Here is a 26,750-nt window from a genome sequence, read left to right as displayed (position 1 = left end):
ATGATCTTGGGCTGGAGAGATGGCTCAGCGGTTAAGAGCATTGCCTGCTCTTCCAAAGGTCCTGAGTTNAACATTTCGCTTTATTATTTCATTATTTCTTCAGCGGATGCAGGATGAGTGTTAGAAGTCACTCTTACCCTTTCTCATCAGTGTGCTCTGAAAAGTAGAAACTCTAGAAAAGAATCTACCAATAGGAGCCGTCTCTTTTTTAAAAAATAATTTTATTTATTTATTATGTATACAATATTCAGTCTGTGTGTATGCCTGAAGGCCAGAAGAGGGCACCAGACCTATTACAGATGGTTGTGAGCCACCATGTGGTTGCTGGGAATAGAACTCAGAACCTTTGGAAGAGCGGGCAATGCTCTTAACCTCTGAGCCATCTCTCCAGCCCCTAATGATCTTTCCTTTAAGAGGTAATTGGGCCCCTCATCAGTGGGCTAAATGGGTTCCTTTACAAAAGGACAGGACTGATTCCCTGTTTTCTATTCTCCCCCTTCTCTCTGCTCATTTGCCATGGGATGAGCATCATGAAGGTGCTTGCTAGATGCTGTCCCTCAACTGTGAGCCGATATGGTTCTATGCAGTATAAATAGAGCCTGTGGTATTTTGTTACAATAGTCCAAAACGGACTGAGAAACAAGGGCCTGACTGATATGGACTGAAAACAGTGGGAAGAGAAAAGTGAGGCCTGGTGGCTATTGGTAGGCTGTTCCTCCAAGACGTTTTTCTTGGGAGAAAGTAGAAAATAAATGAATGGTTGGGTGGAAAAGTGAGGGCAATAGCAAGAATTTTATTAAGACACGAGATATGGAAGTAGGATTTTATGATAATATAAAAAGCCCAACAGAGCCGGGCGGTGGTGGCGCAGGCCTTTAATCCCAGCACTCGGGAGGCAGAGGCAGGCGGATCTCTGTGAGTTCGAGACCAGTCTAGTCTACAGAGCGAGTTCCAGGACAGGCTCCAAAGCCACAGAGAAACCCTGTCTCGAAAAAACAAACAAACAAACAAAACAACAACAACAACAACAAAAAAAGCCCAACAGAGGGGCTGGAGATATGGCTCAGAGGTTAAGAGAAATGGCTGCTGTTCTGGAGGTCCTGAGTTCAATTCCCTGCAACCACATGATGGCTCCCACCCATCTATAATGAGATCTGGTGCCCAGAACACTATATACATAATAAATAAATTTAAAAAAAAAAGCCCAACAGAGAACGGAAAACTGATGAAGGGAAATATTTTTTCTTTGTTCCAGTATCTAGGATGGAACCCAGGACTCTATCAGACACTAAGCGAGTGCTCGGCTACTGATCTGTCCGCATCTGTACCCCAGGAGAGAATTGTTAGGTCCTTTGATAGGCTAGAAGTTATAAGATCCAGTACATAGCAGATGACTGATTTTCATTAAGAGTATAATCCAAAGAAAGGCATTATGGGTCATGTCCACAGTCTCAGCACTTCAGAGGTGGAGTCAAGAGGATCAGTAGTTTCAAGTCATCTTCAATTATACAGCGAGTTCGAAGTCAGCCTGGCCTACGTGGAATGCTGTCTCAAACCAAAACAAACCAAAGTGGAACCAAAACCAACCAAACAAACAAACTCACAGTAACAGGTAAGAATGCAGAACAAACTAGATAGTGATGGTGCACACCTTTAATTCCAGAGCTCTGGAGGCAGAAGTAGGCCAATCTCTGTGAGTTTGAGGCCAGCCTGATCTACAGAGCTAGTTCCAGGATAGCTAGGGCTAGGGTAACACAAAGAAACCCCGTCTCAAAAAACAAAAAATAAAAATAAAAAATAAATAAATAAAAAAGAAATGCAGAACAAAGGACTGGAGAGATGGCTCAGTGGTTAAGAGCACTGGCAGCTCTTCCAGAGGACTTAGGTTCAATTCCCAGCACCCACATGGCAGTTTACGACTGTCCGTAACTCCAGTTCCAGGGGACCCAACACTCTCACACATACATGCAAGCAAAACACCAATAGAATAAATGATTTAAAAAAAAGATTGCAAAATAAACAAGTGTAGATAGGTGAGGAGAGGTGATACTGGATGCATATGCTAAGTCTTGTCTGGCGGGTCTTATTAATGTCATTCACTAGAAATAAAGATAAGTGGTTTTGATTGGGAGACCAGGGATATATTCGAAGAGCTGAAGGAAAGTATGACTAGCCTAGCAGAGTGAAAATGTGCTTGGGCCTGGAAACGACCGTGACTGGGGGTAACACGAAGAGGCACTTGTGGCAAGGGACCATTGCATGTCTTCCAACAACATTCAGAGAAAGCGGTGTAGGTGTAGAGCCAAGTGGAGGACTGGGTTTAAGATAGTGATAAGTGTTCAAAAGGTGAGACTTTTTTTAAAAATCTAAATATTTACATATTTAACCTATGTATTGGATATGTGCATGCCAAGCAAATGTATGGAGATCTGAGGACAATTTATAGGAGTCGATTCTATTCTTCCACCATGTTGATCCTGGGGGTGAAACTCAGGTTAGTAGACCTGGCAGCTAGTAAGTGCCTTAACTTGCTGAGCTATCTCTCCATCATCTTCCGGCCAGTTCCCCCATCAGACTTCTTGAGCTAAAAAGTCTTAGCTACATACATACTTCCTGGGCATGTAGCTCGGTTGGTAGAAAGCATGCCTCGCACTCAGGAAGCCCGAGATTCTATCCCAGCTCCACATAAAACTGGATGTGCTGGCGCATGCCTGTACTCGGCACATAAGAGGTGATGGAGGACAGCTGGTCAGAAATGTAAGGCCATCCTTGGCTGCATAGTGAGTCTGGGGCCTGCTTAGGCTACAGGAGACCTTGTCTCAGAAACAAAAGGAAACAAGGCAGAGAACAGGGGCTAAAGCAGCCATGTGAATGTCTGCTGTGTATGCCTTGTGTAGTCTGAATTTTCCAACCCATGGTTTACCCATCAACACGATGTTCAAACAGCCTTTAGACTCATTTGTGTGTGTGTGTGTGTGTGTGTGTGTGTGTGTGTGTGTGTTGTTTGTTTTGGCTTAGTTTCTCCCCTTATTTCCTGTGGTCCGCCTGCCTGCCTTATCTGGCTTTTATGGCTACCCACATTCTGACTCTAGCTACTAATCCCAAAGCAGTTCCTAGGCTAACATTTCGAAATTCCTACTCTAGAAGAAGATTGCAGATGCTGCAAACCCAATCACCACTCCAAAGGCCAACTCTGTTCAGTCATTATCTGCTGTGTCCGCGTCTTTCCACCTTCTCAAGACTACAGCCCCATGCGTCATGGTCTCTGGAGAAGACCGGTTTTCTTTGGCTGTTGGCGCAAGTGGAATAGACGGGGAGCTTTGGAGGACCAGAACTCTCCTGGAAGTTTTATATTTTCACTTTTAAGCATTCAAGTCTTTCACTGACCTGGGATCAATTTTGATGTAATCTGAAATAAGGATCTTTTTCTCTCCAAATATTTAACTACTTGCCCTCATACAGTTTATCAAATTATTTGAATGCTAATTTTTACCACCACCACCTATCAAATAGCTTTCATTTCTACCTTATTCTTTAAATGCCATTGTTGACCGCCTAGCTTAGGTCACTTCCTGCCAACTTTTATCTAGATCACTGCTGCCGCCTTCTGACTCCTGGTGTTCAGTCTCTTACACACAATTCAGATGGAATGACCTTTGTGTAACATAAAACTGATCATGTTGCTTCTGTATGCAACCTTTCAGTACTCATCCAATTTCCTATATTTGATTGGCTGAATGACGCTAGCTTATTTATCTAGACTAGTGCAGTCTTGCCTGTGTGCAAAACTACCTCCCCCCCATAGCCTATCCTAAGGACTTTTTTTTTTAGCACGCTGAACATTCCACAGTATGCCTTACTTGGATATCTGCTCCACTTCACCTCTGACCTACCTCCTTGTGTTTTGGATGACCAAGTCATCTGTCCATCAGGTTTCACCAGGAGAGCATGTCCTTTAGAGAATATTTTGTGATCAACTTCCTTGAGCCCAGAGAGTAGGACTTCTCCCATGCATACTATACTGCCCATACTTCCCCACCACAGCCCTAATCACGGAGAGTTGCGATAGCTTGCTTCTCCGTCTTCTAGATTGTAAACCACATGAGAACCAAGCACGGTGGCTGCCGGGGTTAGTTTTATCTGTAGGTGACCCAACCTAGCATCACCCAGGAGTGGAGCCTCATTTGATGAGTCACCTCCATTAGACTGACCCTCGAGCATGCCTGTAGGGGACTGTCTTGATTGTTAGCTGAAGTGGGAGAGCAAAGCCAACTGTGGGTGGTCTCTAGGCAAGGAGTTCTGGGTTGTGTAAGGAACTAGCGGAGTGTGAGCATGCGTGAGTCACCAACTAGCATTCCTCCCCAGTGTCTGCTGTATTTCCTGCTGTGAGTGAGCCGCCTGCCTGGTTAGAGTTGCTTTCATGGGAAAGTGAGCAAGCCTGCCTTCAGGTTCCTGCTTGAGTTTCCTTCCGACTTCCTGCAGAATGTAACCTAGAAGTAAGTATAAGCTAAATAAACTCTTTTCCTCCTTTATGTGGCTTTTGGTGACAGAGTGTTTTATCATAGCACCTAGAAGAGCAGTCCACATCTGTAATCCTAACACTTGGGAGAGAAGAGCAGTCCACATCTGTAATCCTAACACTTGGGAGATAGACAGAGAGAGATCAATAGTTAAGGCCACCCTTTCCTTTGAGAGTTTGAGCCTACCCTGAACTATAAGAGCCATTGCCTTAAAAATAAATAATTTTGGGGGGGGGTTTGTTTTAAAGGCAGGAAGGATAGTTTAAGCCTAGTGTCTTGAGTTTGGTCCCTAAGACCCACATGGTAGAGGAGGGAACTGACTTTGGCAAGTTGCATACCACGGCACACACATAACCCACCGGCACCTCACCACAACCACACTGCCACAAAATAGAAATGTTATAAAATCAACGACAATGAAAACCCTGTAAAACAAAATTTTATGTTCTCCTCTTTCATCCCTAGGACCTAACACAGAGTAAGTTTGTTTGTTGGTTTATTTATTCTCCAGTGTTGGAAAGTAACCAGGGTTGGTCGCTCAAGTGCTAGGCAAATGCTCTTCCCTCACAGTAAATTTGTGTAAATATTTTCATATTCTTTTTCATTGGCATATATTCTGTGGTTATGTTCTGAATTCACAAAAAACATCAACTACAAGGGCTATAGAAGGTACTATGCAAGGCAGGAAGGACATAGAATGGCAAGATCGCTTGGACTTCTGTGACACCGACAGGCAGTAAACACAGCAGTGGTATAAAAACAGTTGTAGTTTGTGTGAGGGAGAATTGTGTTGATTGTGACGACCTGAGCTCGATCCAGGATCCAGTTCTAAAAGGGGAGAATCAGTTCCCAAAGACGGTCTCATGATTCTGCTTGTATGTTCTGATGTACTCACACTAGGCCCCACAGGCACAGCCACACAACAGAAGTGATACACAGGTGCAAACATAAAGAAAATCCCCCATTCACACTGATGGGTTCAACTCTAACCTACGGCTGCAGGGCTTACTTACCTCAGCACTCCCAGCCTCTCTTAGATTCTTCTTCGACACACGTACCCATTACCCTCAATATTCTAGCAGTTGGTTTTAAGTCCACGCATCTGGCCAATCGTTGGACATCTTTACGCTGTCACATTACCAGATCAGACAAGTCTGGGCTTGTCTGGTCCCCAGAGTTTGCCTTTTCCTTGGGGACAGAAAGCTCATTTTCTGCTCATGCTCTGTGTGTGTGTGTGTGTGTGTGTGTGTGTGTGTGTGTGTGTGTAGGTCAGAGGTTAACAATGGTAATCTTCCTTCCTTAATCGCTTCTCTATCATATTTTATGTGTGTATGTGTATATATATATGTATATTGCATACACATATATATACACATATATACATATAAAGACAGGGTCTTATGTATCTTATGTTCTAAGTGAGGATGACCTTGAACTTATTTATTTATTTAGGTTTTTTTTTTTTTTTTTTGACAAGGCTTCTCTGTGTAACAGCCCTAGCTGTCCTGGAACTAGCTCTGTAGACCAGGCTGGGCTTGAACTCACAGAGATCCCCCTGCCTCTGCCTCCTATGTGCTGGGATTAAAGATTACCTTGAACTCCTGACCACATCTACGACCCCCTCCCGACTGCTGATGTTGCAGATGTGCGCCATCAGTTTACGTGGTCCTGCGGATGAAACCCTAGGGATTCTTCCAACTCAGCCCATCCTTAGCCACCTTATATTCTGAGATAGGTTCTCTCACTGAACCTGGAGCTCATTGTTCGGCTAAAGGGACTGGTCAGTGAGCCCTGGGCATCCTCCTGTCTCTTTCTCCCCAGCACTGGGATTTCAGGGTCACGCACTCATATCTTTGTTTGTTTGTGTGCTGTGTGTGGGTACTGGTGACCCAGACCTTCCACGTTCATTGCAAGCTCTTACCTGGCCAAGCCATCTCCTCAGTGCTTCGTTCTGTTGATGTTCGAAGTCATTTTTCAAGATATTTTCTATTTGCTTGCATTGGAGAGGACTACAGCAAACAGGTTCATCTTTTGCTATCAACTAATATGAAGCCAGGAAAAAAAAAAAGAGTATTCCATCGAGCCTTATAAGTAACTGGCCATTTTTCAAACACTTGTTAGTCAGCCATTATATATTTTTTGTATATATTTTTGTAAAATATTTGAATTCTTTGTTTTTTTTTCTAGGGAACTTTTAGTGCTTTTAATTTTTTTCCCTTTCCTTTTTCTTTTCTTCCTTGCGTATGTTCTCACCACCTAGTTTAAACTGGCCTTCACTTGCAGTCTTCTGGCCTCTGCCTCCTGAGGGCTCAGATGTATACCACTATGAATGGTTCCAGTACTTTAGCAAAAATAAGTAAGTAAGTAAGTCAAGGGGCTGGAAATGCGTCTCCGCAGTTAGGGGCATTGCCTGCTCTCCCTGATGCCCAAGGTTCAATTCCCAGAGCCCATATGGCAGTTCACACTTCTCTATAACTCCAGTTCCAGGGGATCCACTGATCTCTTCTGGCCTATGTGGGCATCAAGCATGCACATCGTCCACAGATATACATGCAGGCAAAACACCTATGCACCTGAAATAAGAAAAAAATTATATCAATATTCCTTTAATAATAAAGTCAATTTTACTGAGTTCTTTGTAAATTTAAAAGAATTGTTTGTTGTAAATATTTTCTAAGTTAACTAAAAATATTTTCTTCTTTTTTTTTTTCTTTCTTGATATACCAAAGCCTAAACCCAGAACTTAAAATTTAAAATGTTAAGCAATGTTGTATGACTGGGCTATACCTAAAGCTCTAATTGTATTTTTTTTTAATTTTTAAAATTAAATTTTATATGGTTAAATATGTTGATATGTTTCTTTATAGTTTTATATGACTAGGCTTTCTGCAGGTGGTCACCCTGCAGATCCCACTTCCTTATCCACGGGCTGGACAGTCTCTTTTACTTTGTTTTTGCTGAACAGTTTAAAAAAGTTCTACTTTTAACTCCATCCATCTGGAACTTATTTTGCTTTACTTTTAGCCAATGTGCAAAAATTTCTAATACATTAGAAATATCATTATTATGCCTTCCAAAATCGCCACAACTTTTTATTTCCCTTTTGAGTCTATCTTATTTTGATTTTGCTTATGTAGAAATAGTAAAATTTGGGTAGGTTAGTCTATTAATCATTAGTGATTTCTCCTTGCTTTTCAGCTTTAGAAAGGCCTCACTGTTTAAATATTTAATATACACTTATATTTTCATTTTTTTCCTCTTTCTCCTCTCCCTCCTCTTTGCCTCCCCTTAGGGTTTGCATCAAGGTGGCTTCCATTATACAGAACTAATAAGCTTGTCGAAAATTGCTTCAGCCTCTTGGGGGCTTGTAGCGCAAGAAAACCATGGGATCGGGATTGGGATGGGTTTCTTTACACTACAACTCTCTTTCTCTCCTTCATTTAAAAAAAAAAAAAAGCCAAAGCAACAACAAAAACAGTTCAATGTCTAGTTTCTCAATACATATTCACAAACTTGACAACTCATAAACTGTTAAAGTGGGAGCCTGTCTTTAGATATTTAGTATATAAATCTACGGAGAGCACGAAAAACAAATAACCAAAACTAGCCCCGTTCTGAGGAGATACTGCTTGCCTCTCCTTACACCTTGGGGTTCTGTTCTATGTCACTTCCTTTGAAGTCAGTGGGGCTCTGTGCAGGATGGCTGCGCAAACAGCACACCAGCCTCCATACATGAAGGTGTGAACTGCCATTACGATAAACCATTCACAGTGTGGTCGAGGGAACATTGGTCTCATACACTCGGCGGTTGCCCTGCAGATCCCACTGTCTGTGAGAGCTTTGTTCGACTGCAGCAAACAAGAACGTTTTGAATCTTGACATACAAGGGCTCATTCAGCAGAGCATCCCGTTATGAGAGGAGGCGCAGTGCTGGGCAGACGCTGCAGGTCTGAGCCAGCACACTGAGGGCCTTTCTCTCGCATCCTCTCCATCTGTAACGAGTCTGTTTTCAAGTCCCCAAAGTGACTTTTCTATAGATTGGAGGGATGTATAAATATTTTATGTGTTTATGCTCACACAGAATGCAGGGTAAACTGCAATCACAGAAAAGTGGCCAGGCCTTCCAATATGGAAAGAGGACTCTGCAAACTTTACTTGTGAAAAGGGTACTTAAATGAAAAGCAGAGTGTGTCACAGAAACAATGGGAGAAGCATCTGTATGGACAGTGTCCTGGAAACATAGGATGGCATACAGTTGCTTTCAGCCTCAGGGTACCGTTTTGTTCATCCTTCTACATAGTCCTCCATCACCTCTCCCAATACCTACATCAGTTCATTAGAAACCAAAATCAAATGATGATGTTGGAGTCTTAATCCTAGGAACAGTGGCATGAAGGAGCGGTCCAAAGGAGGTTGATCAGGGACCCCCCACACCTATCCCATCCCCTCACTTTAGAGTGCTGTCTCCTTTCTGACTCCAGCACACCATTCTGCTCTGTCTCCAGGTTTTTGTTTTGGCTGTAGCCCACATTCAACTTGAAGAGTCTTCTCTTGCTAGCCTGTTTTCAGGGCACTACAGTAGCCTGTGGGAATTTCTCCTTTTGGATACTATTGGAGTAGAGGGGACATTTTCAACTTAACATTTTAAATTCTTTTTTGTTTGTTTGTTTGTTTTTTCGAGACAGGGTTTCTCTGTGGTTTTGCAGCCTATCCTGGAACTTGCTCTTGTAGACCAGGGTGGTCTCGAACTTACAGAGATCCACCTGCCTCTGCCTCCCAAGTGTTGGGATTAAAGGCGTGCGCCACCACAGCCCGGCTAACATTTTAAATTCTTGATTTTCTTTTCTCCCCAGAAATCCTCTGTCCATGGTTAGCTTATAGATAACATTCACATCTTTGAAAGTGGATGAGATCACTAACGGAGGAAAACAGATGAAGACGACAAAGGATGAAGTTCTGGGTGTTTCAAATGTAAGAAGTTGAAGGGAAACACGGGAGCGACCTGTCTTGCTTCAGGACTCCATAAGGACGAACATCACGCTGTAAAACTGTAATCACGCAGAAGACCAGGTGTGGTGAAGCGTGCCTGTAATCCCAGATCTTGGGAGTCTGAGGCAGGAGAGTTCCTAGTTGTGCTTTAAACTTCCTCACAGCCATACTTAAAATAAAAAAACGGCGGGATCCTTTGCAAATCCTTTAAAATATTAAGTTCCATCTCAGAGTTGGTCTTAAGAGCATGAATGATGGAAACAGTCTCCCCGAATTAACGGCTCTGTTACTCCTTCTGCATTCATCACGAGATGCGCTGCAGCCTTATGGCTCGTTTCTATGAGACCACAACTCATCTCCCCAACTGGCATTTTTATTCTCTTCTGGTGCTCGGCATTCTTGGTATTCTCTGTAACATCCTGTGCCCCGTGCACAATAAGCACGCAATAAACATTTGCACTGGTTTGGGTCCAGGGATATTTCAAATTAAACACCTTTCAAATCAGGAATAACTTTGGATTTCCACATTTGTATGTACCTTTTTAAGTGCATCGAGCTTGCTGTAGGAGTAATAAGAGTTCAGCCATTAATTTACTATAAGAGAAACATTTTAAATGTGTGTAGTAGGACTTCTTACTTAATTCTCCTTTCTTCCTTCTCCAAAAGTCGTTGGCTTTCTCTTCAGAGAACATGCTCCTGAAACACTCTATTCCCTGATCCCCGCTATTATCCGCCTGTGCTCTATCTTTGTAGGTGAGATGCTCTGCCCCTGTAAAGTACACTTTGTGCACGCGTTTCTGCTCTTGCAGGGAGCAACTCGAGGATTCTGCTCTTGGCACCATTCTTCATCCTTGGCTGCTCTCCACAGTCACCGTTTAGAAAACTCCCTGGGCTTCTGGGTTCCTCGCCCTCATACGCTCTGTGGAGATTAGAAGGGGATTCTATTACACGGCATTGAAAATGTGACGGAAAATGAAATTTGCTTTACCAAGAAAGGAAGCATTTGCACTGCAGCTCGTTCCAACAGGAGTCTTCAACGGGCATCGTTTTCAAGGAGGTAAAACGGCAAATGGGCAAGTTCCTGATTTAGATCACTGCTTGGTAAATATCACATAGTTTAAGACCACACACGCATTAATGGGTGCAGAGGGGCAGCATTCATAGTACAGTGGGCTGACATGGCTGACTCGAGTGTGTGTGTGTGTGTGTGTGTGTGTGTGTGTGTGTGTGTGTGTGCGCGCGCGCGCGCGCGTGCATTTCAAACCTAGGGCTCTGAGTACAGTGGGTAAGCACTCTACTTCTGAGCTACACTCCTCAGTAACAATTGACTCAAGCCGGGGGGTGGTGGTGCACGCCTTTAATCCCAGCACTCGGGAGGCAGAAGCAGGCGGATCTCTGTGAGTTCGGTTCCAGGCCAGCCTGGTCTATAAGAGCTGGTTCCAGGACAGGCTCCAAAGCTGCAGAGAGAAACTCTGTCTCAGAAAAAAAAAAAAAAAATGTACAGTGTTATGAAATTCAATACCAAATTCAAATACAAATTCAAAATACAAATGCAAAATTCACAGAATTATAAAATTCTTAATACAAAGAAGCAATAAGTGTTTAAAATAAGGAATATATCAATTACCTCAATCCTATTGTTAGATATTGTATACACGTACTGTAATATCACACTATATTCCATAAAGATATATAAATAAGTCAATGAAAACTTTAATATATTAAATAGATATCATATTATTTATATTATATTAAATTACAATATATATGTAAACTATATATTTATATATTATATGCTAAATTCTTTTTTTTAAGATTTATTTATTTATTATGTATACGACATTTTCCCTCCATGTATGCCCCCATACCAGAGGAGGGCCAGATCTCATTACAAATGGTTGTGAGCCACCATGTGGTGGCTGGGAATTGAACTCAGGACCTCTGGAAGAGCAGCCAGTGCTCTTAACCACTGAAACATCTCTCCAGCCCTATATGCTAAATTCTTAAAACAATCTTTGGAAGGTTCTGTTCTTCTAGGGTGTTAAGCACGGATGTTGTAAGTACATACATTGCCTGCATGTTGGATTTTGTTTGTAGGGATGTAAGGGATCAGGTGAGGGCCCAGAAAAACGGTATAATGATCACATCTGTGGAGAGGAAGGAGCCAGGGGTTGGGGTCACTACAGGGAAAGAGACACCTTCACATTTTAACCCCCCCATCATACACAACCTAAACATAGTCATTTATTACAAAATCAGCCATTTATAAATGGAAATAAAGTGGTCCACTGTTCCCTGTGCAATCTGAACCTAGCACTCAAGTGCTTAGACTCTGTTTGGTAAATGCTTAAATCATTCTTCAGGTTGCGTGTATTGACTTTACTTTCTCTTCTATTCAAAAGCATGGGCTAGATTACTGTCCATTTTAAGCTTTTTCATGCATCGGGCCTTGTTGCCGTCCTTACTGACATCCACGAAGCTCTTCTAGTATACCTCCGGATGGATTCTATTAGTATTACTTTGTTAATCTCTCACAGAAACACAGCTGGGCACCACCAGTCATCACTTCACAGTTAAAGAAACAGACCATGGGCTAGCGAGCCGGCTCAGCGCGAAAGGTGCTTGCTGCCAAGGCTGAGGAAGCTGAGTTCTGTCCCTGAGGTCCCTGTGGTGGATGGAGGAGCGCTTACTCTCTCAAGTTGTCCTTTGACCTCCCATGTGCACTGCGGCACGAATGCATATCTCCAGCAAACCAATAAATAACCATGGTTTAAAAATAAAAGGATCAGGCCAGAGAAGTTTGTTTTGCACAAACTGGTCTCACTGCTAGGAGGCACCGGGGCTAGGCTGTCTCTCTGGCAGGGCAAGAAGGAGGGGATGGAACTGGTCTGTGGTTTAAGGTTTTGATTGTATTTCATAGTTGGCATATACACTTTTGTCTAATTGGGAGGTGACTAAAGGCATCTGGGGCTGGCTGATGTGTTGGCTGAAAATTACTATTATTATAAGGATGATTATTATAGCATTTACTAATTATGCAGGGCTTTATACTTCAAAGCCCTGTGCTTTATAATCCTTTATTAGCTACGTCTCAAAACATCTCCATGACAGAAAGATGCGTTTAGCATCTGTATTTTCCAGGAGAAAAATCTGAGGCCGAGTCAGAGTGGCAACCATTTTTAAAATGAAGTGAAAAATATTTATAGTGTATGCGTTCTGTGTGTGTGTGTAGCAGGAGGAGGGTCGGCAGAGGACAACCCACACGCCACGTGCGTTCCAGTTATCAACCACAGGTCATCGGGCAAACACCCTTTCCCCCTGAGCCACCACTTTGGTTAATAATAATAATAATAATAAAAATAATAATAATAAAAAGAGAGTAGAGGTGGAAGTGTAACCCTTCTTTTTTGTTTTTCGAGACAGGGTTTCTCTGTAGCTCTGTAGCCTGTCCCGGAACTAGCTCTTCTAGACCAGGCTGGCCTCGAACTCACAGAGATCCGCCTGCCTCTGCCTCCCGAGTGTTGGGATTATAACCCTTCATTCTTTAAACTCATTAAAATAACTTAGTCCTAGGGACAAGATGCCAATTAATTTAACCCTTTTATAGGCCAGTGTAAGTTCTAATACTTTTTCTTAATAGCCAATTGAAAATAAAATGCAAAATATAATAAAAAAAAATCGGTGCTTATTCCCTTGAGGTTATTTTTGAGGCTTTGCTACATTTGTGTCAAAGTGACATTTTGCTCAGATTCACTCTTACTAGCTCCCATTTTTCTACCCCAGCACAACAGGACTGCAGATACTGGTTTCCAGTGCTGATCTTGTTAGCTTGCATCCATTGTCTGTGAGAAAAAAAAAAAAAAAAAAAAAAAAAAAAACACAAAACAAAACCTTTCACTATGGGCAGAAGACTCGGTAGTAACTTTCGGTAAAAACAAGCTTCACACAAGTATCATATGAGACTTCAGAAAACTTCAGATGTCTGGCAGTTTGTACACTTCAGAAGGAAGATGATCAACATGTCAGTACATCGTGGGAAGCAGGGGGAGGGAGATGAGAAGGTTCTTGTGGGTTGGTTACAGATTCCTCTAAAAGGCCTGGAGGAGATAGGCACATTCTTCCATAAATCAGGTCTTCCAGGTGGGAGGCAGTCATGGCTCTGTCACATGGGAAAGGCTCCATAAATACTAGTTTAGTGGTTAGGACCGTGTCTCAGGAGACAGACTGTCTGTTTCTAAGCCCAGCTCTGTCCCTTGCTATCCAACCTTAACCAGCTGTGCAGCTGTTTCTGGGGCTCTTTCTCCATTCAGAACAAAGGGGACAGAAAGATCCAATTTCAATCTCAGAGTTACTTCTAAGTATCTGATATTGTCTTTTCTCTTTCCAAACAGTTGACAACTAGAATCTACAACTCCTTTAAGTTGGTGGTGGTAGGCGATCTGGGCATGTAACTCAGTTGTTCCGGTATTTATCTAACATGCGTGAAGCCCTGGCTTCCATCCTTCCATCCCCAGCACCTCATAAGCTCACGTCATCCTTCGCTACCTAGTAAGTTCAAGGCCAGCCTGAGCTACTCACTTTGTTAAAAACAACAAAACAAAACCCGTTGGTGTAGACTATATAATTTGTTGTCTACTGGGGAACTGCTCTCCAAGAAAATACCTTTAAACTCTTTCAAAATACATTCAAATAAATAGTTACAATAAGATTCTATATTGTTTCTTTAAAATGCCCATGTTCTCTTCTACCTTAGTGGCCCAGACTTAGAGTGGAGATTTTACTTGTGAGGGAGAACAATTCACTAACTTTGATGAAGAAGGCAAGAGGTGTCTGAACCAAAGACAATGGTGCCTTGTGCCAGATGCTTGCCAGAGTATGCTAAGTTTCAAGAGTTGCCAGAAAAAGAGAAATTGGGGACAGGGTCTTGAACCCCTGACCTTTCTGTCTCTACTTCCCAAATTCTGGGCTCATAGGCGTGCATCAGTACTTCCATGCTCTTAAAAAAAACTTCAATGTGGTCCTACTGTTGAATTAGGAGCGGCAGGGCTGAGTCCCCGGCACCCGGACGCCTGCATGGTTAGTTTATGCCTGAAATAATTACACGGAAACTGTATTCTTTTAAACACTGCCTGGCCCGGCTATTTTCAGCCTCTTATTGGTTAGCTCTTACATATTGTTCTAACCCATTTCTAATATTCTGTGTAGCCCATGAGGTGGCTTACCAGGGAGGATCTTAACCTGCATCTGTCTGGCGTGGGAGAATCATGGCGACTCCTGACTAAGCTTCTTTCTCCCAGCATTCTCTTCTGTTTACTCCACCCACCTATGGGTTGGCCTATCAAGGGGCTTACGCAGTTTCTTTATTAATAAGAAATCACTCCCACATCATCCTACAAGAGTCAAATCCAGGGATTTTTCTCTAATAATTTGTTTAAATTTGTTTTATGCGCATTGGGGTGAAGGTGTCAGATCCCCTGGAACTGGATGGAGTTACAGACAGATGTGAGCTGCTATGCGGGTGCTGGGAATTGAACCCAGCTCTCCTGGAAGAACAGGCAGTGCTCCTAAGCCCTGAGCCATCTCTCTACACCCAAAGCCAAGGATTTTTATACACAAGCACTCTACAAACTGAGCCTCAATTTTAAAGCTTTGAGTTGATAAAGTTGGAGAGACGGCTCAGTGGCTAAGAGCCTGTATGGTTCTTTGCTGAGCATCGTGGTGGATATCTGTAATGCCAGCACTTGAGAGGCAGAGAGATAGGAGAGCTTTGTGAGTTTGGGACCAGCCTGGTCTACACAGTTACAGTCCATCCAGGCCAGCTGGGGAGACACAGTGAGATGCTGTCTCAAAAACAAAACAAAAGGCAGGAGAGATTGCTGTGATTCAGAGCACTGGCTGCTCTTCCAGAGGACTGGGTTTGATTCCCAGCACTCACAGGGCAGCTCACAATCACCTGTGACTTCTTCTGGTTTCTGTATGCCTGCACATGGTGCACGGACATACATGGAGGTAAAACACTCATACACAGGAAAACAAACCAAACAAACAAACTCACAAATAATAAAACCCATACTACTCCCACCAGTAACTGACAACAAACAAGACCATGTACTTCACTCTTTTCCCAGGGCCCCCAAGGGTTCCGAGTGCCAGTGGTGGGTGGCTTACAATCAAAAGAAACTGGCTTTCCAGGGCATCTAAAGTCTCTGGCCTCCACGGGAAGCTGCTCTCACAAGTACATGAAGACACACGCCTACACACATAATTAAAAATAAAATAAATCTTGGGGCTGGAGAAATGGCTCAATGGTTACAGCAAAGGATGCTCTTAGATAGAGGGTTTGGGTTTAATTCCCTTTACATATGTGAAGGCTCACACACATTTATAAATCCAGTTTCAGGAGATCCAGTTCCCCTCTTCTGACGTATGCGGGCACAGGCAAGTCATTCATACACAGAAAGTAAGTCTAAAAACAAATTCAAAAGGAAAAAAAAAGGCTGGAGAGATGGCTCAGCGGTTAAGAGCATTGCCTGCTCTTCCAAAGGTCCAGAGTTCAGTTCCCGGCAACCACATGGTGGCTCACAACCATCTGAAATGAGATCTGATGCCCTCTTCTGGCTGCAGATACACAGACAGAATATTGTATACATAATAAATAAATATTAAAAAAAAGAAAAAAAGAAAAAAATCTTTAAAAAAAAGAGCAAACTTAGAGGTTATTTATTTTCGGTACAAAATTTAGTACAATTCAGTACAAAACTTATGGGACAAACACATTCTAGAGCGGATTTTCAACTTCTTCTACCTATACTTCAACACACACAGTGTCCATAGTGCCCCCACCCAAAGCAGTGTTTTTTCAGGCACTGTGCCAAAGAAAGCAGAAAAGTTGAGGTAGACAAAGTGTGATCATCTTCACGTTTAAAAGACTCCAGTCAGGCAGAGTGACACTCGTCTGTAATCCCAATGCTTGGTAGGTAGAGGCAAGAGGAACGAGAACTAGAAGCTAGCCTGAACTGCTTCATAAACGCCTACCTAAAAATAAAACCGAAGCATTTAAAAAGCTCCCAGGTTTGGGAAGATTTGACGGTATCGGGAGGGAGGGGAAGGCAGTGAAAAATGCCACAGAGAAGTGTGGAGCCTTCGACTTAGGCTGGGTGGTAAGGGATCAGGCCTATGTTAAAACAAACAAAGCATAAACAAAGAACCCCATTATCTCCAGGCCTGGCAAAGGGTGAACGCTGAAGTGCCGCTCTTTTGTTTAACAAGCTGCCTTAATGGCTCTGCGGATAGCTGCTAAGCAGCTGCCGGGTCCTCGCCTTGCGTGGCTCCACGAGGCATGGGGTTGGTGTGACTGGCACCCCCTTGAGCAACATTCAAGCTGTATTCTCTGTGAACAGCATCCCCTGCGGTTGTGCAACCTGGCTATTAAGTCAGTAAAGATGGGCCTGGAGTCTGGTCTGAGATAAAGATTAAGAACTAAATCCTTCTACATAATAAAATAACAGGAATTTTAAGTCTTCCTTTGCCGGGGTTGGGGAGGGTGTGTGTGTGTGGGGGGGGGATGGGAGGGATGGAGGTAGGAGGGTGGAGGGGTGCTTGGAATGGAAAGAAAAAAAATGGTTTGGATTAAAAATGCTTTTAGGATGAGGGTGGGCTAGCATTTGGTAACAAAGCGGGATCTGTGAACCTTGTAAGAAATTCCTGTCATTTAAATTACGCGAGTGGCAGGGTGGGGGGGGGGGGATAAAACCCAGCGCCTTGGGCGTGTTAAGCATTCTATCCTTGAGCTAAACCCCAGCACCTTGAGTTTTAGTCAGGGGCTCACTGTATAGTTCAGGCTGCCTTCCCGCTTGTAACTGCCTCCACATGCTTAACACGGATATTACAAGCACTCGTGTGAACCTTTGGGCCCTGGTCTCTGTAGAGTTTTAAAAACACACAGAGAAGATCCTCTGTCCCTGGGTGGTGGTGGTGCATGCATTTAATCCCAGCACTGGAGTGTGGGGGGCGGGGGGGGGGGCAGAGGCAGGCAGATCTCTGAGTTTGAAGTCAGTCTGGTCTATAGAGTGAGTTCAAGGCCAGCCAGGGCAACACAGAGAAATCCTGTCTTGAAAAACCAAACCAAACCACCACCACTCCCCAAAAGAAAAAAGGAGACCCTGGCAAATGAACTTGAACAACTTTTGGGGGGTGGGGCTCTCTTCTGTGTGAGTCAAGGGAAGAACCAGCAAAAAGTTCACAAATGGGATGCCGTGTCTAAACGCACAAGACCGTAACTTGTTACAGCCCTTTCACTGGTTTCCTTCAAAGAACTGAGAGCACTTTTATTTCCTCATTTATTTTGACATTCTCATGTGGGAAGGGCAGATTTACGATAACATTATTTATAGACGGAGAAATTGAAAATAGAGATGAAATCGCTTACTCAATGCCGCATAGCTGGGGTGGTGGAGCCACTGGAATTCGGTTCTCCAGCCTCCAGCCACAAAATGGAAAACGCATGAGCTTTGGAATTAGAGGGAACTTTGAGTAATCCCGTTTCGACCCCAGAACAAGAATGTGGCCTTAAGTCAATTACTTCACCTCTGTCTCAGCTAGTCTCATTTGTAAAAGTAAGGCCATAAAACCTCACAGCACAGTGAAGATTAATTTAGAAAATGCAGGTAAAGCCTCAACACCGAGCAGTCCTCAAGTAAGATTCGTTCCAACGCCATCCCCCAACCCCAACCCAGAAGTATCTGGTTCAATTGAAGTACAAATCAAAAGGAACTCCCATTAAAACTCATTTTACCCCACCTCATCTCCTATGGAGAGAAAAAAAGACGAATAAAAAAATTAAAATATTCCAAAATATCATTTAATTAACAGGCAGACTTTTTTTTTCTTACTGAGAATGTGGCTCAGTGGCATTTGCTTCCAATGGGCTGAGAGACAGACTTCAGCCCTCAACACTCCAAAACAAAAACAATCCCATGCTGTAGATTTACTAGAATTAGAAAAGAATATGTACGTGAACGTTAGGCTTCTAGAATGCGGCAGGTCTTTAACTCAAGAGTTTATCGGAATGCCCTGGCTGGGGGAGGGGGGGAGGACTCTAAACAAGGATTGTCAGGGCTAACCCTAGAGTTACAGCTTTACAAGGTCTGGGGCGGGGCCTGGTTATTTGCATCTTTAACAAGTTCTCAGGTGATGCTGAGCTGCTGCTAGACCGTGGACACACCTTGAGAAGCTCTAGCCCGGGTGAGTGAAAGGCTGGGGATGGGGACCAGCAAGTGGCTCAGCAAGCCCTCCGGGTGATTGCGCTGCACTTCCAAGCTTAAGAACTGCTTGGCAAGGTGGTGAGAAGCTCGTAAGAAAACAAATTCATTTTTAAATCCAGGCTACATCTCTTACCAGTTAGACAAGAGTCTGTGATTGAGGATTCCTTTCATTAGGGCTCCAGGTCTCGGCATGCGCGCGCGCGCGCGTGTGTGTGTGTGTGTGTGTGTGCGCGCGCGCGTGCGCACGCACGCGCGCACACACACTGGTATGGCTGGAGACAACCGAAGTTTTGACTGCGGAGTCTGGTATTTGCTTCACTCTCCTAGGAGGCATGGAAGGCGACTTGAACTTGGGAATTATGGAAGTGTTTACAAACGGTTCTGCAATTACATAAAAGACAAGGCAGTACTTTAAATACAGCACTAGTGATGGGACTGTTTGCATCTTAACTTTGTAATAAGGGGTTTTCTTTTCCTCTGCCTTTCTGTTTCAAGACTCTTCGCAGAAGTATTTGTTTGACACTATAAATTCTAGGAGGCCTTTTCTTTTTTTCTCTTTCTTTCTGAATTCTAAGAGGCTTTTTCTTCTGTCTGTCTCTGTCTCTTTCTCGCTCTCTCCAAAGGTCTTGCTACACAGTCCTTGCTGGCTTTGGAACTCACTGTAAAAGCCTAGGCTGGCCCAAACTCCCAGGACTCTCCCTGCCTCCGCCTTTAAACTGCAGGGACTCCAGACACAAGGTATCTTGTCAGGCAGGCTGGAGCCCTTTTTCTGTTTCTCCTTCCGTGGGATCTAGCTCCAGAGAGAAAACCTGCCTCCAATACCTGACGTTTTACTGATTTTGTGGCAGAGGAAGTTTTTAAAGACCTTCCCTCTTTTCCTAGCCTGGCGTCTGACTCTGTGGGTTCTCCTATCGTCTTTGGTCAGAGCTTCAAAATCCCAGGTCTTCTCTAGTGCCTGTTACTGGTCAGTTCGTGAAAGGGTTACCATGCATTATAGTATTGTTAACTTCTACAGTACAGAGATGAACACACGCACACGCATACAAATTTAAAAAGGGTAACTAACTCGTCAAGGTGAAAAGTAAAATAACAGACTCCAGACGCTGAGGTTCCAGAGCCCCTCATCCCGGCTTTTATTGAATATGAAAAGGATGAACGATACAGGGGAATAGAGTTTAGCTCCTCTCTTTGAATAGTTTGAAAAGTCTTGTTTGGAGCAGACGAGAGTTCTACACATACCACAAATTAAAATAAACCCAAGAGCCAGCATTTGCGGTAAAGTTTGGTACCTGGCCGGTTTCCTTCTCTGTAAGATGTAGAGAATAGCACCGCTTTCCAGGAGTTTGAAGGTGATTAGAATAGTTAACGCAGCCGAAGCGCGTGATGCACTATCTACCACTCAGTAAGCCTTCGATGAATGTCAACTGCGTTTTTAAGCGAGACAGAAGCAAGTGGGGAAACCACCACGGGACAGTTGGCCAGCCGGGTGAATGCACTGGGCTCGGCTGGATTCTCCGAGCCTCCATTGAATTAGGTGGCTGGAGGGGAACAATCCTAAGAGCAGTTAAAATAAGGGGTACCAGCCGTCGCCCGGGGCCCGCGGGGCCACAGGGGTTAGCAAGGAGTCCGGGGGCGGGCGCCGGGTTCAGAGGCCCCGCCCCTCCCGGGAGGCCTGGCAACTCCAGCCCGGGAGCAGTTCCGGTGCCAAAACCCTGCCCTCCCCCGCTCCCCCGGAAGTGCTTGTCTAGGCTTCGGGCAGGAGAGAGGCCTGGTAGACACAGGCGCCGAGGCTCCGTCGGCTCCGAGTCGGGGGTCGGGTCGCGGAGAGAGTTGCGGAGCTCCGCGGCCGCCGCCGCCCCGCGCCCTCGCAGCGCCCCCGCGCCGGCGGTGAGTAGCCGGGGAAGCTGAGCGGGCCTGCGCGGGGCGGGCGGGCGCCCTCGGACCCGGCTGTCCGCTGCAGGTTCAGCTGTCGGGGTCCGGGCAGGGGGTCGTCGAGCGCCGGGGAGCGCGCGCGGCCCGCGGGGCCCGGGGAGAGGCGCGCTGCGGGGTCGCGGAGTGGGCGGGGCGCGGCAGGAGCGGGTTCCCGGAGCTGGGGACGCGGAGGGGACTCGGGAGCGGGGCCGGGCCGCCCGCGCTGCGACCCCCCCATCCCTCTCTCTTTCTCTGATCGGGCTATGGTGGGCTCGGCGCCTCTATAGTGGGGGTCTGTGCACCCCGGTGCCGGGAACCTGCACAGCTATACCGCACTGGACAGCGGTACCCTACTTTCGTCGCCTCTTGGGTCTGTCCCCCCTTCCCTGCTCAGCAGTTATCCTGTGTCCCAGGGGTGTAGTCTCGGTCCCAGGGTGGGGCGCTCCCTGTGTGGATGCTGGAGATCTCGTGCGGGGCTTTTCATCCAGTTTTGCGTCGGGGTCCCCTGGGTTCCGTTTGGACTCGGCTTGAAACTAACAGGGTCTGGATGCCTGCGGAGGGTCACGGAGGCAGTAGCTTTCCTCGAAGGGTCTTTCTTGACTCTGCTTGAAAGCTGAAACTGTTGAAGTCGCTTCTTAAAGAAACAAAAACAAAAACAAAACGAAGATTGGAGGAGAATCGTAGATTCAGATGAGTTTTCCCGTGTTCTTGCTGACGTAAAAAAAAAAAAAAAGATGCTAATTCCCGAATCGGCCTTTCGAATTTCTGTGCTCAACCGAAGTCGCGGTTGTAGGAGTTCAGTCTGGACGTTTCACGAGTTGACTGCAAAGGGCAGGAGAATGGTATTCTTTTCTACCCCAAATTTGTTTACTTTCATACTTGGAACTGTCATTTCTTGAGCTTAGAAAAATATTCCTCAGTTTCTCATCAGAGGTTCTTTGTGTAGTCCAGCTGTTGTTGCAACGCGTCGGAGGTTCCTACAGCTGGGCAGAGGTGTGTTTGTTGATTTAAATGTATGAAGCGTTTAGCTCGAATAAACTTAGAATTTGCTAGAGAAGAAAATCTTGTAACTACTGTTAGTAAATGGAGTTTAGGTTATAAACTACACGTGAAAGGTTTGTCGCAAATAATGGGTATATTTTCCACTTTCATTGAGTTTTAAATTATAACCAGAAAGTTCATTTGTTGCAGACGACCTGTGTCGTCACAGTGTCAAGTATACGTAAGTCATTTTCCATCAAACCAGTGATGTTATCTGCTCTTCTTATATTATGCTTATGTTAGGATCTATACTTTTTTTGGTCTGGTCTGTCTGTCTTTCTTGTCATTCTCTCTACCGCTGGAAAGGAAGGTGATATCAAGAATAAGGGGGATAGTTTGAAGTGACAAGTTCCATGAACTGACTTATGCAAAGGAAGAATTATTTCATTTAAAAAATTTCTCACCAGGCGGTGGTGCACACCTTTAATCCCAGTACTTGGGAGGCAGAAGCAGGTGAATCTCAGTGAGTTTGAGGCCAGCCTGTTCTACGGATTGAATTCCAGGACAGCCAGGACAGAGAAACCCTGTCTTGAAAAACCAAAATAAAAAAATGTCTCTGTGTAATGCCAGACATTCACATTGGGTGTCTTCTTCCTCCTCTTCCTCATTGTTTTTATTACTATTAATTATTTGAGACAGGGTGTCCTTGAGCCTGGAGCTTGGAGTTTTGGGCTCTACTGTGTGGCCAGCAAGTCCCAGGGATCCTCCTGTGTTTGCTCGTGTCCCCCTATCTCCTTCCAAGAGCTACAGACATGCTATACAGGACCTACAGGACCTGCTTTTATGTGGGTGCTGTGAATCCCAATTCAGGTTTTATGCTTGCTCAGCAAGCACTTTACCTGTGAGCCGTCTCCCCAGCCACCCAAATCAATGTTATTGATACTTAACACTAAAGGTGTGTGTGTTAAGTTTGTGGGGAAAATGTGAGTAAAGCTAAGATGTACAACTTTTAGGTTTGGATGGAAAATGTGGCCTCTTATATACCTACCTTGAAATACTCAATTGTTCAGCGCCTAAGATTGGGATGTTGAAATTAGAGTCTGAAAAATGAGTCAAGTTAGATTTGGTTATGGATTTGTACTCTGGATATAATTATTTTGAAGGGGAAAAAATATGGCAGTTATAAAAGCAAAAAAGAAATTGGTGAAAATCGTATACTTTCAGGCATTGTAAATTTTATTGCTTAAGTCAAGTCAAATGATATTGAGCATTTTCTCTGTGTCAGGCTCTTTTAGGGAACCATGTAGGGATAAATAAAGGCGAAGCCATTATAACTTAAGATTCATGTTTTGATAATTTTCCAAGGTGTGTTGAAATCATGAAGAATTGAATTGCACTGTCTAGGAATACTAAACCTCCTTTGAATTGGGACTCAATTTGGATGAAGATGTTGAGTGCTTCATGAAAAATACTGTGTCAGGCACTCTAAGTCACAAAGATTAAGGCTGGTTTTTAGAAATTTGAGTCTAGTAGGGATGTAAGATATTTGTACAAGGTTCATAGTATAAATACATAATTGGCTGGATGTGATGGTGTGCATGCAGAGGCAAAGGAAACAGGGACAAGAGGATGGTGAACTGCTAGCAAGAGAACCCTGTTCACAGCAAAGGAAGAGCCTCTGAAAACAAAGAAGAAATGTATGTAAATACTTAACCACGTGAGTGGGTTTATCTAAAGTTTGGGGTTGCACAAAAGGAAAATGTTTGTTTTAGTTTAAGTCGTCATGAAAAACTGTAGAGACATGGTAACACTTAAGGGTGGGTCATTGCTATTATTTATTGGGCACTTAATTTTATTATTATTGTCACAACAACATAGAAGCTTCTTTCTGTTTAGACAGGGTTTTACTGTGTAGGCATCTCTCAGAATAGTCTAGATACTGAGTCTCAAATGTTTGGTGACCTCCCCTGGAGTTATGTGGCTAGTGTAACAACAGATTGATCTTGTGGGGAAGTTGGTACTTCCAATAAACGTGTATTCTTTTTATTTATTTCATGTAATTTTTGAGACAGAGTCTCCTGCGTCTTAAGTAGGCCTAAGGTTCCTTTGCAGTTAAGTATGCCTTGGTCTTCTGATCTGTAGTCTCCACTTCTCTGCTTGGGATTATAGGCATGTTCCATTGTACCCTGCTCTTTAACTATTTTAAATTAGTTTGTGACTGGTTAAGAGAACGACAGTTTTAGAGATGAGAAGGCTCATGATGTAGGGAAAAAGTTAGTGTACCAGACGACCTGGATGGTTTATTTTGGAATTAGAAGTGAAGTTTGGATTTAAGTTAAGGCTGGATTGTGGCGCATGTTTAGATGCTGTATTTAGAAGTTCAGCATTTGGAAGAAAACAAGAAGTATGTACCTTGTGATAGTTTAGTGTGCAGAATGATTTATTATTGCAAACTATTAATGCAGTGCTGTGCATTCTGGGAGTGATGATAGTAGGATAAGGGCCAAGGGCCAGCAGGGCCTACCTAGCACCCATCAGTAGGGAGGTAGGGCCTGATAGGAAAGGTTTAGTGGAGTCAGAAACCGAAAGCTACACCTTCTAACTGGATCTTGTTGATGGTGGTTACTAGGGATGTGAGCAATGAGTTGCATCATTAGGTTCCATTGTTCTAAGATGGGTAAAGCCTCACATTCATACTCCTGCCTAGCTCTCCATAGAAGCTGTGGTTGCCAGGGTGTGCTTCCAGGCCTGGCATGCCAGGTTTGAACATACTTACCTGCTGGGACTGCATGAAGGCTTTTGGAAATGGAGGTACAAGAGAGAGGTTAGAGCTAGACATACACAAAACAAATAGAGAGAAAACACAAATAGATTATCCAGACAGATCTATGTGTTGAATCTGTATAAGGAGGTTAAAGTGCCAAGGGAGTGTGTAGAGAGAAAATAAAACCAAGGCAACAGCAGCAAAACCAACCCTGTGTTTAAATGGCATCTGTTTAAAACAGAAAAACACTGAGTATATTTTATGCAGTGGGTAAGGAATTAGATAATCTGTAGTTTCCTTGAGCTATAAATTCAGATGGAGTAGAAAAAAAATCTGTCATTAAAATCCAGTTGAGGGGTATCTCGATGATTCAGCAGGGAAAGGTGCTTGCTGACAAGTCTGATGCCCCGAGTTCTGTTCCTGGCACCCACAGGGTAGAAGGAAAGAAAAACTTTGAAGTTGTTCTTTGATTTTCACTTGCAGGCCATGGGCCATGGTACCCCTCTCTTCCTATCACAGACCTCCCCACACACACACACTAAATCTAATTTTAAAAAGTTCAAAAATCCTGTGACCTGTGGTGGTGCCCTTTAATCTCAGCACTCGAAGGATGGAGGCAGGCAGATCTTTGTAAATTGCAGGCACTTTGTAAAGTCCCTGTCTCAAAAACAACAGTAACAGAAACCCAAAAAACAAAAATAAAACATCCACTTGAGGCAGGCTGCGGGTATAGTTTAGGCTGGACTGTGGGTTAGACAAGCTCTATGCCTGTCTCTAACTCTAGCACTTGAAGGAGTTGTGGGCCCAGAAGGTCAAGGTCTCCTCAGCTACACTGGGAGTTGAAGTCTGCCCAGGCTACCTGAGACCTGGTCTCTAAAACAAATACCCCTGCCCACACCCCAAACAAACAAATAACAACAAAATCAAGAAGTAGCAGAATATTGTGTTAGGATTGTTCTGTTTCCAGGGAGGTCAGGCGCTCAGACTCACTGGCTCAGAGTGTCAGCCTGGTCACCCTAGTGCCGGAGCGATTCTTTCCTTTAGGCTTGTCTGCTGGGTGACTTGTAAAGATTTGGAGGCTGTTTGATGTATTCTTTCTCCCCTCTTTTAATGTGTATGACTTATTTTTAATTCGATATTAAGAACGTCTGGTATTCAGAGACATTACTTGGGTTTCTCATGACAGTGACTGTTAACATTACCTTTTGTAAAAAATGGTATTCATATTTTTTCCCCTCTGGCTCTTTTATAATACCTTTCTTATTTTTGTGGTGTCTGATCAAGCCTTCCATCATAGACATCTATCACAGATAGGTGATGTACCACCAAACTCCATTCCCTGCCCAGTAAAAGTACTCTTGATTAGCATGACAGTTTTATTCAAATGCTCTGATTACCATAGAGGGATGAAAGAATAAGATACTCACAGCTATCATATAATATATGTGAAGATTATGTTTTACTTTGAATTTTTTTCTTGTTTGTTTTGTTTTCCGAGAAGGTTTTCTCTGTGTAGCTTTGGAGCCTGTTCTGGAACTAGCTCTTTTTTTTAAAGATTTATTTATTATGTATTCAACATTCTGCCTCCATGTATGCCCGCACGCCAGAAGAGGGCACCAGATCTCATTACAGATGGTTGTGAGCCACCATGTGGTTGCTGGGAATTGAACTCAGGACCTCTGGAAGAGCTGCCATTGTTCTTAACCACTGAGCTATCTCTCCAGCCCCTGAAACTAGCTCTTGTAGACCAGGCTGGTCTCAAGTTCAAGAGATCCACCTGCCTCTACCTCCCAAGTGCTGGGATTGAAGGCCACCACCACCCGGTACTTTGAAAATTTTTAAGAGCTCTAAATCTGTGGGGTTTCATGTCCTTTGCTTTTTAGATAGTTAAATAGGAAGAAATTGTATTTTAACCTGTAAAACACTGTAATAGTTTGCAGAATGAAACTCAGGGCTGTAACACTTTAAAGGCAAGTTTGTTTTTAGTCAGAGTTGCTGTAGAAGTATTTCTTAAGAAAAAATGCCTTCCTTTTGCTTTTCAAGAGTACTTTTTCCGCTGCATCCCAGGCACTAGGGGATGTCCATAGGGTCTGCAGTGGTGTGGTTGGAGGCAGGAGGCTTGTGTGTGTGCTTTGTCTGGGCTGCTTGGTTTAGTTTCAGTGAGCTTGGTGTTAATGGGGCAAAGGTCAGGAGTTCCATTTAGCTTTAGTCTGAGTAATGGCCCATGATGCACCTCTCACTCCTACCAGCTGTCTAGGAAATGCTTTGGTTGTCATTGGTCCCAAAAGTGGCTGGATAAAAGTGGGAAAGTTTAGCTTGATG

General features: G+C 43.9%; 1 protein-coding gene and 1 long non-coding RNA gene across 5 annotated transcripts in view; one reads left to right on the top strand and one right to left on the bottom strand.

Moving 5' to 3' along the window:
* Positions 1 to 5,992: 5,992 nt before the first annotated feature.
* Positions 5,993 to 20,425, bottom strand: LOC126494723 (uncharacterized). Of its 2 annotated transcripts, XR_007590052.1 has the most exons (4): positions 20,062 to 20,424; positions 18,906 to 19,153; positions 8,972 to 10,428; positions 5,993 to 7,093 (listed from the first exon to the last, which is right to left on the bottom strand). It is a non-coding gene; the product is annotated as an uncharacterized lncRNA (long non-coding RNA). The 2 variants fall into 2 exon arrangements; XR_007590051.1 differs by lacking the exon at positions 5,993 to 7,093 and having other exon boundaries at positions 7,112 to 10,428; positions 20,062 to 20,425.
* Positions 18,734 to 26,750, top strand: part of Frs2 (fibroblast growth factor receptor substrate 2) — an 80,436-nt gene continuing 72,419 nt past the window's right edge. For 2 of the 3 annotated variants that reach the window (XM_050132133.1, XM_050132134.1), the window contains exon 1: positions 20,504 to 20,659. The gene's annotated coding sequence lies outside the window, so the exon portion shown is untranslated. Of the gene's footprint in view, positions 18,753 to 20,503; positions 20,660 to 26,750 lie in introns of those variants that run through there. The other variant, XM_050132135.1, reaches the window with a different exon arrangement.

This window comes from Alexandromys fortis, unplaced genomic scaffold (assembly GCF_014885135.2).
Source record: "Alexandromys fortis isolate MF-2015 unplaced genomic scaffold, M_Fortis_MF-2015_v1.1 scaffold_375, whole genome shotgun sequence".
Lineage (NCBI taxonomy): Eukaryota > Metazoa > Chordata > Mammalia > Rodentia > Cricetidae > Alexandromys > Alexandromys fortis.
The sequence above is the reverse complement of the archived record's forward strand: the minus strand, read 5'-3'. Positions and strand labels throughout refer to the sequence as shown.